The sequence below is a fragment of the Nomascus leucogenys genome, chromosome 22a, assembly GCF_006542625.1.
Source record: "Nomascus leucogenys isolate Asia chromosome 22a, Asia_NLE_v1, whole genome shotgun sequence".
Classification (NCBI taxonomy): Eukaryota; Metazoa; Chordata; class Mammalia; order Primates; family Hylobatidae; genus Nomascus; species Nomascus leucogenys.
This window is the reverse complement of record NC_044402.1, coordinates 41,706,323-41,718,546: the sequence shown is the minus strand read 5'-3', so window position 1 is coordinate 41,718,546 and position 12,224 is coordinate 41,706,323. Positions and strand designations below refer to the sequence as shown.

General features: G+C 45.7%; 2 pseudogenes; one reads left to right on the top strand and one right to left on the bottom strand.

Annotated features, from left to right (window-relative positions):
- The first annotated feature begins 5,377 nt into the window (after nucleotides 1-5,377).
- Nucleotides 5,378-6,646, top strand: LOC100594572 (annotated as a pseudogene).
- Nucleotides 6,647-10,242: 3,596 nt separating this feature from the next.
- Nucleotides 10,243-11,441, bottom strand: LOC100594914 (annotated as a pseudogene).
- Nucleotides 11,442-12,224: the final 783 nt, after the last annotated feature.

The following is a 12,224-nucleotide window of genomic DNA, read 5'->3' as shown; positions in this document are numbered from 1 at the left end:
CCCAGGCTGGAGTGCAGTGGTGCAATCTCGGCTCACTACAACCTCCGCCTCCTGAGTTCAAGCGCTTCTCCTGTCTCAGCCTCCTGAGTAGCTGTGGATTACAGGCACCTGCATTATGCCTGGCTAATTTTTGTATTTTTGTAGAGACAGGGTTTCACCATGTTGGCCAGGCTGGTCTTGAATTACTGACCTCAGGTGCCTCAGCCTCCCAAAGTGCTGGGATTACAGGTGTGAGCCACCACACCTGGCTGAATTTTTATTTTTTGCAACCAATTCAAATATGGGAACATGAGGTTTAGTCTTATCTCTCTCAACTCCACACCAGATTTTTTTTTTTTTTTTCTTGAGACGTAGTCTCACTCTGTCGACCAGGCTGGAGTGCAGTGGTGCAATCTCAGCTCACTGCAACCCCTACCTCCCAGGTTCAAGCGATTCTCCTGCCTAAGCCTCCTGAGTAGCTGGGACTACTACAGGCACACGCCACCATGCCCAGCTAACTTTTGGATTTTTAGTAGTGACGGGGTTTCACCATGTTGACCAGGCTGGTCTCAAACTCCTGACCTCAGATGATCCACCCGCCTTGGCCTCCCAAAATGCTGGGATTACAGGCGTGAGCCACTGCGCCCAGCCATATTAGATATTTTTTTACCTGAACGTCATGCTGTTGCTACAGATTCAGTGGAGTTGGACAGTACTTTTCTCTTCCCTTCCTTTCCCTTCCATAGGGTAGCATTTGCTGGTTTACAAAGGAAAAGCAGAAGCTTTGCACCACTGTCTTGTCTTGTCTCTTTTCTTTTCTTTTTTTTTTCTTTTCGTCTTCTTTTCAGTCTCACTCTGTCACCCAGGCTGGAGTGCAGCTGTGTTATCATGGATGGCTTACTGCAGCCTCTAATTACCTGGCTTGAGCAATCCTCCCACTTCAGCCTTCTGAGTAGCTGGGACTACAAGTGCACACTACCATACCCAGCTAATTTTACTTTTTTTTTTTTGAAATAGTCTCACTCTGTCACCGAGGCTGGAGTACAGTGGCATGATCTCGGCTCACTGCAACCTCTGCCTCCCGAGTTCAAGAGATTCTCCTGTCTCAGCCTCCAGAGTAGCTGAGATTGCAGGTGCGCACCATGGTGCCTGGCTAATTTTTGTATTTTTAGTAGAGACAGGGTTTCGCCGTGTTGGTCAGTCTGGTCTTGAACTCCTGACCTCATGTGATCCACCCGCCTCAGCCTCCCAAAGTGTTGGGATTACAGGTGTGAGCCACTGCGCCTGGCCTTTCTTTCTTTTTTTAAAGACAGGTCACAAGGTGGTGGCTCATGCCTGTAATCCCAGCACTTTGGGAGGCCGAGGAGGGGGGATTGCTTGAGCTCAGGAGTTCGAGACCAGCCTGGCCAATGTGGCAAAACCCCATTCTATGAAAAATACAAAAATTAGCCGGGCGTGGTGGCAGGCGCCTGTAATCCCAGCTACTCTGGTGGCTGAGTCAGGAGAATCGCTTGAACCCAGGAGGCAGGGGTTGAGTTGAGAGGAGATCAAGCCACTGCCCTCCAGCCTGGGTGACAGAGTGAGACTGTCTCAAAAAACAAAAACAAAATTATAAAAAAGAGAAGCTCAACAACTGATTTTTTTTTTTCCCAGCATGAATACTTTTATATTGAGGAAAAATAAGTCACTTAAAATTTTTTTTAAAAGAAGGGTATACTAAAAATACAAAAATTAGCTGGATGTGATGGCCCTCTCCTGTAGTCTCGGCTACTCAGGAGGCTGAGATGGGAGGACTGCTTGAGCCCGGAGGTCGAGGCTGCAGCCCACAACATTCCAGCCTGGGTGAGAGAGCAAGACCCTGTCTAAAGAAAACAAAAACAAACAAACAAACAAAAATGAGTGGAATTGTTCCCTTTAACCCCCAATTCATACGTTGAAGCCCTAACCCCCAATGTGATTATATTTGAAGACAGGCCTCTAAGGAGGTAATTAAAGTTAAATGATGTCATGAGGGTAGGGCCCTAATCCAATTTGACTGGTGTTTCGTTTATTTGTTTGTTTGAGACGGAGTCTTGCTCTGTTGCCCAGGCTGGAGTGCAGCGGCGCGATCTCTGCTCACTGGGTTTGTGCGATTCTCCTGCCTCAGTCTACTGAGTAGCTGGAACAACAGACATACACCACCATGCCCAGCTAATTTTTGTATTTTTAGTAGAGACGGGGTCTCTCCATGTTGGCCAGGCTGGTCTCGAACTCCTGACCTCAGGTGGTCCGCCTGCTTCGGCCTTCCAAAGTGCTGGGATTACAGGCATGAGCCACTGTGCCCAGCCTGATTAGCTTTTTTATTCATTTTTATTTTTTGTTTTTTTTTTAAATAATTTTTTTAAATTTTTGAGATGGAGTCTGGCTCTTGTCGCCCAGGCTGGAGTGCAATGGCGTGATCTCGGCTCACTGCAACCTCAGCCTCCTGGGCTCAAGCAATTGTCCTGTCTCAGCCTCCCGAGTAGCTGGGATTACAGGCATGGGTCACCACGCCTGGCTAATTTTTGTATTTTTTAGTAGAGATGGGGTTTCACCATGTTGGCCGGGCTGGTCTCCAACTCCTGACCTCGTGATCCACCCGCCTCAGCCTCCCAAAGTGCTGGGATTACAGGCGTAGGTGACTGCACCTGGTGTGGTTAGCGTTTTTATAAGAAGAGAAGAAACACCAGGAATATGTGGGCACAAAGGAAAGGCCACGTGAGGGCACAAGGAGAAGCTACCATCTGCAAACCATGAAGAGAGGCCTCAGGTTGGTTTCCAAACCTGCTAGCGTATTGCTCTTAGCCTTCCAGCCTGCAGAACTCTGAGAAAATAAGTTTCTGTTGTTTAAGTCACCCTGTCTGTGATATTTTGTTATAGCAGCCCTAGCAGACTAATACCTGGCCTTCCATACCATAAGCTCCTTTCCCTATATAATTTGCAGTAAACAGAGGCCTGGAGAATGGAGACAAAGCTATCCTGGAGACCCAGGAGTCTAGGCTACCTTGCCTTTGCCTCATTTCACACTTCAGGCTATGTGAGTTCTATCCCCAGGAAAATTCAGCTCTTGCTATTTGGATTCATTAAGTGGAGAACAGAATGAGATCTGTTTTGGGTATCAGGCCAGAAATTATCAGCATCTTGCAATGTCAGAAAATAATGGATCAGTACCCAAGTTACTTAGTCTCACCCCATACAGTCTTCTACCACCTACAGCTGGGTACTATAACAACACATCCTAAGAGAAAAGAGGCTCAGAGACTTCTTTAGCCTAAGAACCTCTAGGACCTAACTCTCCAGGAGCCTTAGCCTCAGGTCAAGTAAAGGAGCACACACAGGACAGAGAGTGGGTATGGGAAGTATTTCTTTTCTTTTTTTTTTGAGAGGGAGTCTCGCTCTGTCACCCAGGCTGGACTGCAATGGCACGATCTTGGCTCACTGCAACCTCTGCCTCCTGGGTTCAAGCGATTCTTCTGTCTCAGCCCCTGAGTAGCCGGGACTATAGGCACACACCACGACGCCCAGTTAATTTTTTGTATTTTTAGTAGAGATGAGGTTTCACCATATTGGCCAGGCTGGTCTTGAACTCCCGACCTCAGGTGATCTGCCTGCCTCGGCCTCCCAAACTGTTGGAATTACAGGCGTGAACCACTGCACAGCTGGGAAGTGTTTCTTTCACTGGAGGGGCAGAGGTAGTTGTGATGACCCTACTGTGGCCCTGGGGAGAAGAGTGGGAGGATAACAGTGAACAAGGGGCTAAGCGAAGTTCTTAGAAGTAGGGTGGAATGAGTGTGAGAGAAAGGGGGAAGCTAATGAGGCTTTTCTCTTTTTTTTTTTTTTTTTGAGACGGAGTCTCGCTCTGTCGCCCAGGCTGGAGTGCAGTGGCGCAATCTCGGCTCACTGCAAGCCCCGCCTCCCAGGTTCACGCCATTCTCCTGCCTCAGCCTCTCTGAGTAGCTGGGACTACAGGCGCCCGCCACCACGCCTGGCTAATTTTTTGTATTTTTTAGTAGAGACGGGGTTTCACCGTGGTCTCGATCTCCTGACCTCGTGATCCGCCCGCCTCAGCCTCCCAAAGTGCTGGGATTACAAGCGTGAGCCACCGCGCCCGGCCAGGCTTTTCTCTTATGCTGATGTAAAGTAGGTTTCCAATAGAAGAAATTTATAAGTAATATAGAGGATAGGATGATTAATCTAAATTGGACCAGAGCAGAGTTTTTGTTGGCCCCAGAGGTTTTAAGATTTTGTTTAGGTAAGATTTGTGTTTAGTCCCAGCAATTTGGGATGCTGAGGTGGGAGAACCACCTGAGCCTGCGAATTTGAGGCCGTAGTGAGCTGTGATTGTGCCACTGCACTCCTGCTTCGGCGACAGAGTGAGACCCTGTCTCAAAAACAAACAAACAACGAAAAAGAAAAGATAAATAAACCTAGATTCTTACTGCACACCATGTGCGAAAGTAAATTTCAGATGGAATAAAGATATAACGGAGCATAACAAAACTATAAAAACGTTAGAAGAAGGCCAGGCACGGTGGCTCACGCCTGTAATCCCAGCACTTTGGGAGGCCGAGGTGGGTGGATCACCTAAGGTCAGGAGTTCAAGACTAGCCTGACCAACATGGCAAAACCCCGTCTCTACTAAAAATACAAAATTAGCTGGGTGTGGCGGGACACGCCTGTAATCCCAGCTACTCGGGAGGCTGAGGCAGGGGAATAGCTTGAACTCAGGAGACGGAGGTTGCAGTGAGCCGAGATGGTGCATTGCACTCCTGCCTGGGCAACAGGAGAGAAACTCTGTGTAAAAACAAAACAAAACAAAACAAACAAACAAGCAAAACAAGTTAGAAGAAAATTTAGGACTGTATAAAATCTTGGGATGGGGATGTGCTTCATTTTTTTTTTTTTTTTTTTTTGAGACAGATTCTTGCTCTGTTGCCCAAGCTGGAGTGCAGTGGCACCATCTTGGTCTCGATCTCTTGACTTCGTGATCTGCCCGCCTCAGCCTCCCATGCTGGGATTATAGGAGTGAGCCACCCCCCTGCCTGGCCTGGGGGTGCGCTTCTTAAGCAAAATAGCCCAGAATCTATAAAGAAAATATTATTACACAAAAATAAAATCTTTGGGATGAAAAAAGGCAGCATAAGCACAAATAATACAGTTGGTAGAAAATATTTGCACCCATACCACCAATGGATAAATTTTCTAATATACAAAGACCTAGTATTGGAAGAAAAAGTTGACAACTCAATAGAAAAATAGGCAAATGTATAAACAGACAAAAGGCAGACGAGCAATTCTGAATGGTAAATGAGGCTACCCAGGCAGCCTCCCTGCCCCTGCAATGCTTGACCTCAGGATTTCCCCAGCTCACCTGCCCGCCATGGCCGTCAAGGAAGCGGCCTTCAATGATGGAGTGGAAGAATGAGTGATCAACGATGAGTACAAAATACGGAAAAAGAACACCCCTTTTATTTACGATTTGGTGATGACCCATGCTCTGCAGTGGCCAGCCTAACTGCCCAGTGGCTCCCAGATGAAACCAGACCAGAAGGGAAAGATTTCAGCATTCATCGACTTGTCCTGGGGACACACACATTGGATGAACAAAACCATCTTGTTATAGCCAGTGTGCAACCCGTAATGATAATGCTCAGTTTGATGCGTCACAGTACGACAGTGAGAAAGGAGAATTTGAAGATTTTGGTTCAGTTAGTGGAAAAATTGAAATAGAAATCAAGATCAACCATGAAAGAGAGTAAACAGTGCCCGTTATATGCCCCAGAACCCTTGTATCATCGCAACAAAGACTCCTTCCAGTGATATTCTTGTCTTTGACTATACAAAACATCCTTCTAAACCAGATCCTTCTGGAGAGTGCAACCCAGACTTGCGTCTCCGTGGACATCAGAAGGAAGACTATGGGCTTTCATGGAACCCAAATCTCAGTGGGCACTTACTTAGTGCTTCAGATGACCACACCATCTGCCTGTGGGACATCGGTGCCATTCCAAAGGAAGGAAAAGTGGATGCGAGGACCATCTTTACAGGGCATACAGCAGTAGTAGAAGATGTTTTCTGGCATCTGCTTCATGAGTCTCTGTTTAGGTCAGTTGCTGATGATAAGAAACTTATGATTTGGGAAACTCGTTGAAAAAATACTTCCAAACCAAGCCACTCAGTTGACGCTTACACTGCTGAAGTGAACTGCCTCTCTTTCAATCCTTATGGTGAGTTCATTCTTGCTACAGGATCAGCTGACAAGACTGTTGCCTTGTGGGATCTGAGAAATCGGAAACTTAAATTACATTCCTTTGAGTCACATAAGGATGAAATATTCCAGGTTCGGTGGTCACCTCACAATGAGACTATTTTGGCTTCCAGTGGTACTGATCGCAGACTGAATGTCTGAGATTTAAGTAAAATTGCAGAGGAACAATCCCCAGAAGATGCAGAAGACGGGCCACCAGTGTTGTTTATTCATGGTGGTTACACTGCCAAGATACCTGATTTCTCCTGGAATCACAATGAACTTTGGATGATTTGTTCTGTATCAGAAAACAACATAATGGAAGTGTGGCAAATGGCAGAGAACATTTCTAACGGTGAAGACCCTGAAGGGAGTGTGGATCCAGAAGGACAAGGGTCCTAGATGTATCTTTACTTCTTGTGATTTTAGATTCCCCTTTTTTCTTCTCAACCCTGAGAGTGATTTAACACTGGTTTTGAGACACAAACTTTGTTCAGCTATCCTTCTATATAATAGGTACCACCAATAATGCTATTAGCCCAAACAGTGGGTGTTTTCTAAATATTAATGGGGTGGCTTGATTCAGCAAAGCCACAGACTTATCACACTGAAATTTTCTTCAGGAATTTTCTAGTAACAAAACCAGGTCTAAAGTAGCTACAGAAAGGGGAATATTATGTGTGATTATTTTTCTTCTTATGCTATATCCCTAAGTTTTTCAGACTCATTTAAGTAAAGCCTAGAGTGAGTAAGGAATAGAGCCAAATGAGGTAGGTGTCTGAGCCATGAAGTATAAATACTGAAAGATGTCACTTTTATTCAGGAAATAGGGGAGATTCAAGTCATATAGATTCCTACCCAAAAATCTTGATACCTGACTTTCCAGGATGCACATAAAGACCAGTAGACCAGTAGACCAGGAAACAGGTAGACCAGTTTCCTCTTGGTTTCTTCAGTTAAGTCAGAACTACACGTTCCTCTTTCCCCATATATTTTTGCTCGTTCATGTATTTCTTAAGCTGTTTTCATGTTGTTTCTTTCCTTTCTGTGAAATGGTTTTTTTTTTTAACTTGGGACTACCAAGTTGTAAAGATATGTTTTTACCTGACAGTAATACCACAGGTAGACTGTCAAGCTGAGAAGAGTGAATCAGTAACTTGTATTTGTTTTAAAAATTAAATTAATCCTTGATAAAAGTTGCTATTTTTTTTTTTTTTTTTTTTTTTTAGGAGTTAGTCCTTGACCACTAGTTTAATGCCATCTCCATTTTGGGTGACCTGTTTCACCAGCAGGCCTGTTACTCTCCATGACGAACTGTGTAAGTGCTTAAAATGGAATAAATTGCTTTTCTACATTAAAAAAAAAAGCTACCCAGTCTCTTTATTCATCAGGAGAAATTAAAACAAAAATGAACTGCCCATTAGATTGGCAAAAATTAGTTGATAAGATTCAGTGTGGGTGAGAGTGTGGGAATAGGCATTCATACAGACACACACAAAAACACACATATATATGGCTCCTGGGTGTATGAATTAGGAGCATGAATTGCTACAATTTTGGGGGAAGAAACATAGTAATATCTACGAATATTAAAATTATGTATCCTTTGGCCAGGGGCTGTGACTCATGCCTGTAATCCCAGCACTCTGGGAGGCCATGGGGGGTAGATTGCTTGAGGTTAGGAGTTTGAGACCAGCCTGGCCAACATGGCGAAACCCTGTCTCTACTAAAAATACAAAAATTAGCCAGGTGTGGTGGTGTGCACCTGTAGTCCCAGCTACTTGGGAGGCTGAGGCAGGAGAATCACTTGAACCCAGAGGCAGAGGTTGCAGTGAGCTGATATCTCGCCATTGCACTCCAGCTTGGGTGACAGAAAAATAAATAAAAAGTCACAGGCAATATACATTGTTCTGCACCTTACTTTTCTCAGTTAAGTATATATCTTTTTTTTTTTTTTTTTTGACACAGGGTCTCACTCTGTCACCCAGGCTGGAGTTCAGTGGTACAATCTCAGTTCACTGCAGCCTCTGCCTCCTGGGCTGCAATTCTCCCACCTCAGCCTCCAGAGTAGCTGGGACTACAGGTGTGCGCCACCATACCTGGCTAATTTCTTTGTATGTTTTGTAGAGATGGGGTTTTGCCATGTTGCCCAGGCTGGGTTCCAACTCCCGAGCTCAAGCAACCTGCCCGCCTTGGCCTCCTAAAGTGCTAGGATTTCAGGCATGAACCACTATGCCTGGCCTCAGTTAAGTATATGTCTTGAAGACCATGCTACTTCAAAATATACAGTTTATTATTTTTATTATTTTTATTTTTGAGACAGAGTCTCGCTCTGTTGCCCAGGCTGGAGTGCAGTGGCATGACCTTGGCTCACTGCAACCTCTGCCTCCCAGGTGCAAGTGATTCTCCCGCCTCAGCCTCCTGGGTAGCTAGGACTACAGGTGTGTGACACCATACCTGGCTAACTTTTTGGATTTTTAGTAAAGACGGGGTTTCATCATGTTGGCCAGGATGGTCTCGAATTCTTGACCTCGTAATCTGCCTGCCTCGGCCTCTCAAAGTGCTGGGAATATAGGTATGAGCCACCTTGCCCAGCCAAGGTAATCTGAGTACTATCCAGCTTTCGATCTTTGCTAATCTGACAACTAAAAATGACTGTTTTTTAAATTATATTTATTTTATTGTGGACAAGGTTGACCATCTTTCCCTATATGTAAAACCTGTTTGTATTCCTTTTTCTATGAATTCTCTATTTATATAATTTGCACATAAAGTGTGCATTGCTTTCACATTTATATAAATTCAAAAAAAGTAACCTGCTGGGCATGGTGGCTCACGCCTGTAATCCCAGCACTTTGTGAGGCAGAGGCGAGTGGATCGCCTGAGGCCTGGAGTTCCAGACCAGCCTGGCCAATGTGGCGAGACCCTGTCTCTACTAAAAATGCAGAAATTAGCCAGATGCGGTGGCATGTACCTGTAATCCCAGCTACTCAGGATGCTGAGGCAGGAGAATCACTTGAACCTGGGAGGCAGAGGTTGCAGTGATCCAAGATTGGGCCACTGCACTCCTGCTTGGGTGACAGAGTGAGACTCTGTCTCAAAAAAAAAAAAAAAAGTAACCTTTTTGATTTTTCTATAATGTACAATGTTATTTTATTTGGAACTCTCATTCCCTCTGATATAAAAAACTTATTTGTGCCAGGCGCAGTGGCTTACTCCTATAATCTCCGCACTTTGGGAGGCCGAGGTGGGCAAATCACGAGGTCAGGAGTTTGAGACCAGCCTGGCCAACATGGCGAAACTCCGTCTTTACTAAAAATACAAAAAATTAGCTGGGCGTGGTGGCAGGTGCCTGTAATCCCAACTACTTGGGAGGCTGAGACAGAAGAATCACTTGAACCCGGGAGGCAGAGGTTGCAGTGAGATTGCGCCACTGCACTCCAGCCCGGGGAACAGTGCGAGACTCTGTCAAAAACAAAAAACAACAACAACAAAACACTTAATTGAGCCTCCTTCCTTCTTTCCTTCCTTCCTTCCTTCCTTTTTTCTTTCTTTCTTTCCTTTCTTTCTTTTTTTTTTTGATGGAGTTTCACACTTGTTGCCCAGGCTGGAGTGCAATGGCGTGATCTCGGCTCACTGCAACCTCCTCCTCCCAGGTTCAAGTGATTCTCCTGCCTCAGCCTCCTGAGTAGCTGGGATTATAGGCACGTACCACCCCGTCCCCGCCCGGCTAATTTTTTGTATTTTCAGTAGAGATTGGGTTTCATCATGTTGGCCAGGCTGGTCTGGAACTCCTGACCTCAGGTGATCCACCTGTCTTGGCCTCCCAAAATGCTGGGATTACAGATGTGAGCCACTGCACCCAGTCTATTTGAGCCCCTTCCAGGTAAATTCCATGAAATTTGGTAATTCTTAGCTATTTCAGTCGTATTCAGGATTTGCCTCTCTCCTGTCTTCTCTGGGGTGTCCACAGACATTCCTTCCAATATCCCAACCCCCTATATATATATTTTTTTCAATAAAATAAGCTCTGTAAATTTAATTAAAGGAAAATTTTGCATGGTTTGCTTTTCACCAGTCTGTTCTGGCATGCTTCTAATGACATCAGAATCACCTGGATCAATGAGAGCCAGTGTGCACACTCTGTACTGTTTTCTGCATTCTGCGCCCAACTCAATATTATTATTATTATTATTTCTGAGACGGAATGTCTCTCTGTCACCCAGGCTGGAGTGCAGTGGCATGATCTCAGCTCACTGCAACTTCCGCCTCCCGGGTTCAAGCAATTCTCTGCCTCAGCCTCCCAAGTAGCTGGGATTAGAGGCGCCCGCCACCATGCCTGGCTTTTTTTTTTTTTTTTTTTTTGTATTTGTAGAGACGGGGTTTCACCATCTTGGCCAGGCTGGGCTTGAACTCCTGACCTCATGATCCACCTGCCTTGGCCTCCCAAAGTGCTGGGATTACAGGCGTAAGCCACGGCACCCAGCCTATTTTTTTTTTTTTTTTTTAGACAGAGTCTCGCTCTGTCACCCAGGCTGGAGTGCAGTGGCATGATCTTAGCTCACTGCAACTGCTGCCTCCCAGGTTCAAGCGATTCTCCTGCCTCAGCCTCCTGAGTAGCTGGGATTACAGGCGTGTGCCACCATGCCCAGCTAATTTTTGTACTTTTTTAGTAGAGATGGGTTTTCGCCATGTTGGCCAGGCTGATCTCAAACTCCTGACCTGAAGTGATCCGTCCACCTCGGCCTCCCAAAGTGCTGGAATTACAGGCATGAGCCACCGTGCACAGCCTTCAATTCAGCATTATTGAACTGCAGTGATGGACACCAGTTGTGGTCAATATGGCATAGTGCTATATTTTGGATTTCTTCAAAGCCTGGCAGTTGTTGGTGACGATGACTGATTTGGCTTTGCCTTGTCTGAGCGTCTTCAGAGTCTGCTTGTGCTCCAGGACGTACTTTCCACTTTTCATGATGAATTGGAGCCTAGAGTTGATAGACTCCACTGACATTTTGTCTTCTTTGTGGTCAGCATCTTCTGGCCTTAGGTGCGGGAAGGACCCAACCGAGAGCAGAAGCCAGGACGGCCAGGGAGCAAGAAAGCTCCGTTTTGTCTTTGTACCGGGGGCCCTTCGCAATGGCATCAACTGGGATATAACCACTTCCTCTCCAGATCCTGCATTCAAATGTTCACTCATTATTTTTTCACTTGTCTAATAATTTTGGCTAGTGCTTTCATAACAATGTTATTTAATAGTGGTGATGTTACAGACCATGGGTTCTTGGGCTTTCAGTGCAACAGAAATTGACATGAGGGTAGGGCACGGTGGCTCACAAGTGTAATCCCAGAACTTTAGAGGCAGAGGAGGGCGGATCACATGAAGTCCGACCAGCCTGGCCAACATGGTGAAACTCTATCTCCACTAAAAATACAAAAATTAGAGGGGAGCGCCTGTAGTCCCAACTACTTGGGAGGCTGAGGCAGGAGAATTGCTTGAACCGGGAAGGTGGAGGCTGCAGTGAGCCAAGATCGTGCCACTGCACTCCAGCCTGGGTGACAGAGTGAGACTCTGTCTCAAAAAAAAAAAAAAAAAAAAGAAATGTTTGTATAATTCCTTCCTTCCTTCCTTCCTTCCTTCCTTCCTTCCTTCCTCTCTCTCTCTCTCTCTCTCTTTCTTTTTTGACGGTGTCTCGCTGTGTCGCCCAGGCTGTAGTGTAACCTCCACCTCCCAGGTTCGAGCAATTCTGTCTCAGTCTCCCGAGTAGCTGGGATTACAGGCATGTGCCACCATGCCTGGCTAATTTTTGTATTTTTAGTAGACACGGGGTTTCACCATGTTGGCCAGGCTGGTCTTGAACTCCTGACATCGTGATTTGCCAGCCTCGGCCTCCCAAAGTGCTGGGATTGCAGGCATGAGTTCCCGTGCCTGGCCAAATTTCTTTTCTTTCTTTCCTGTTTTTTTTTGAGACAAGGTCTTGCC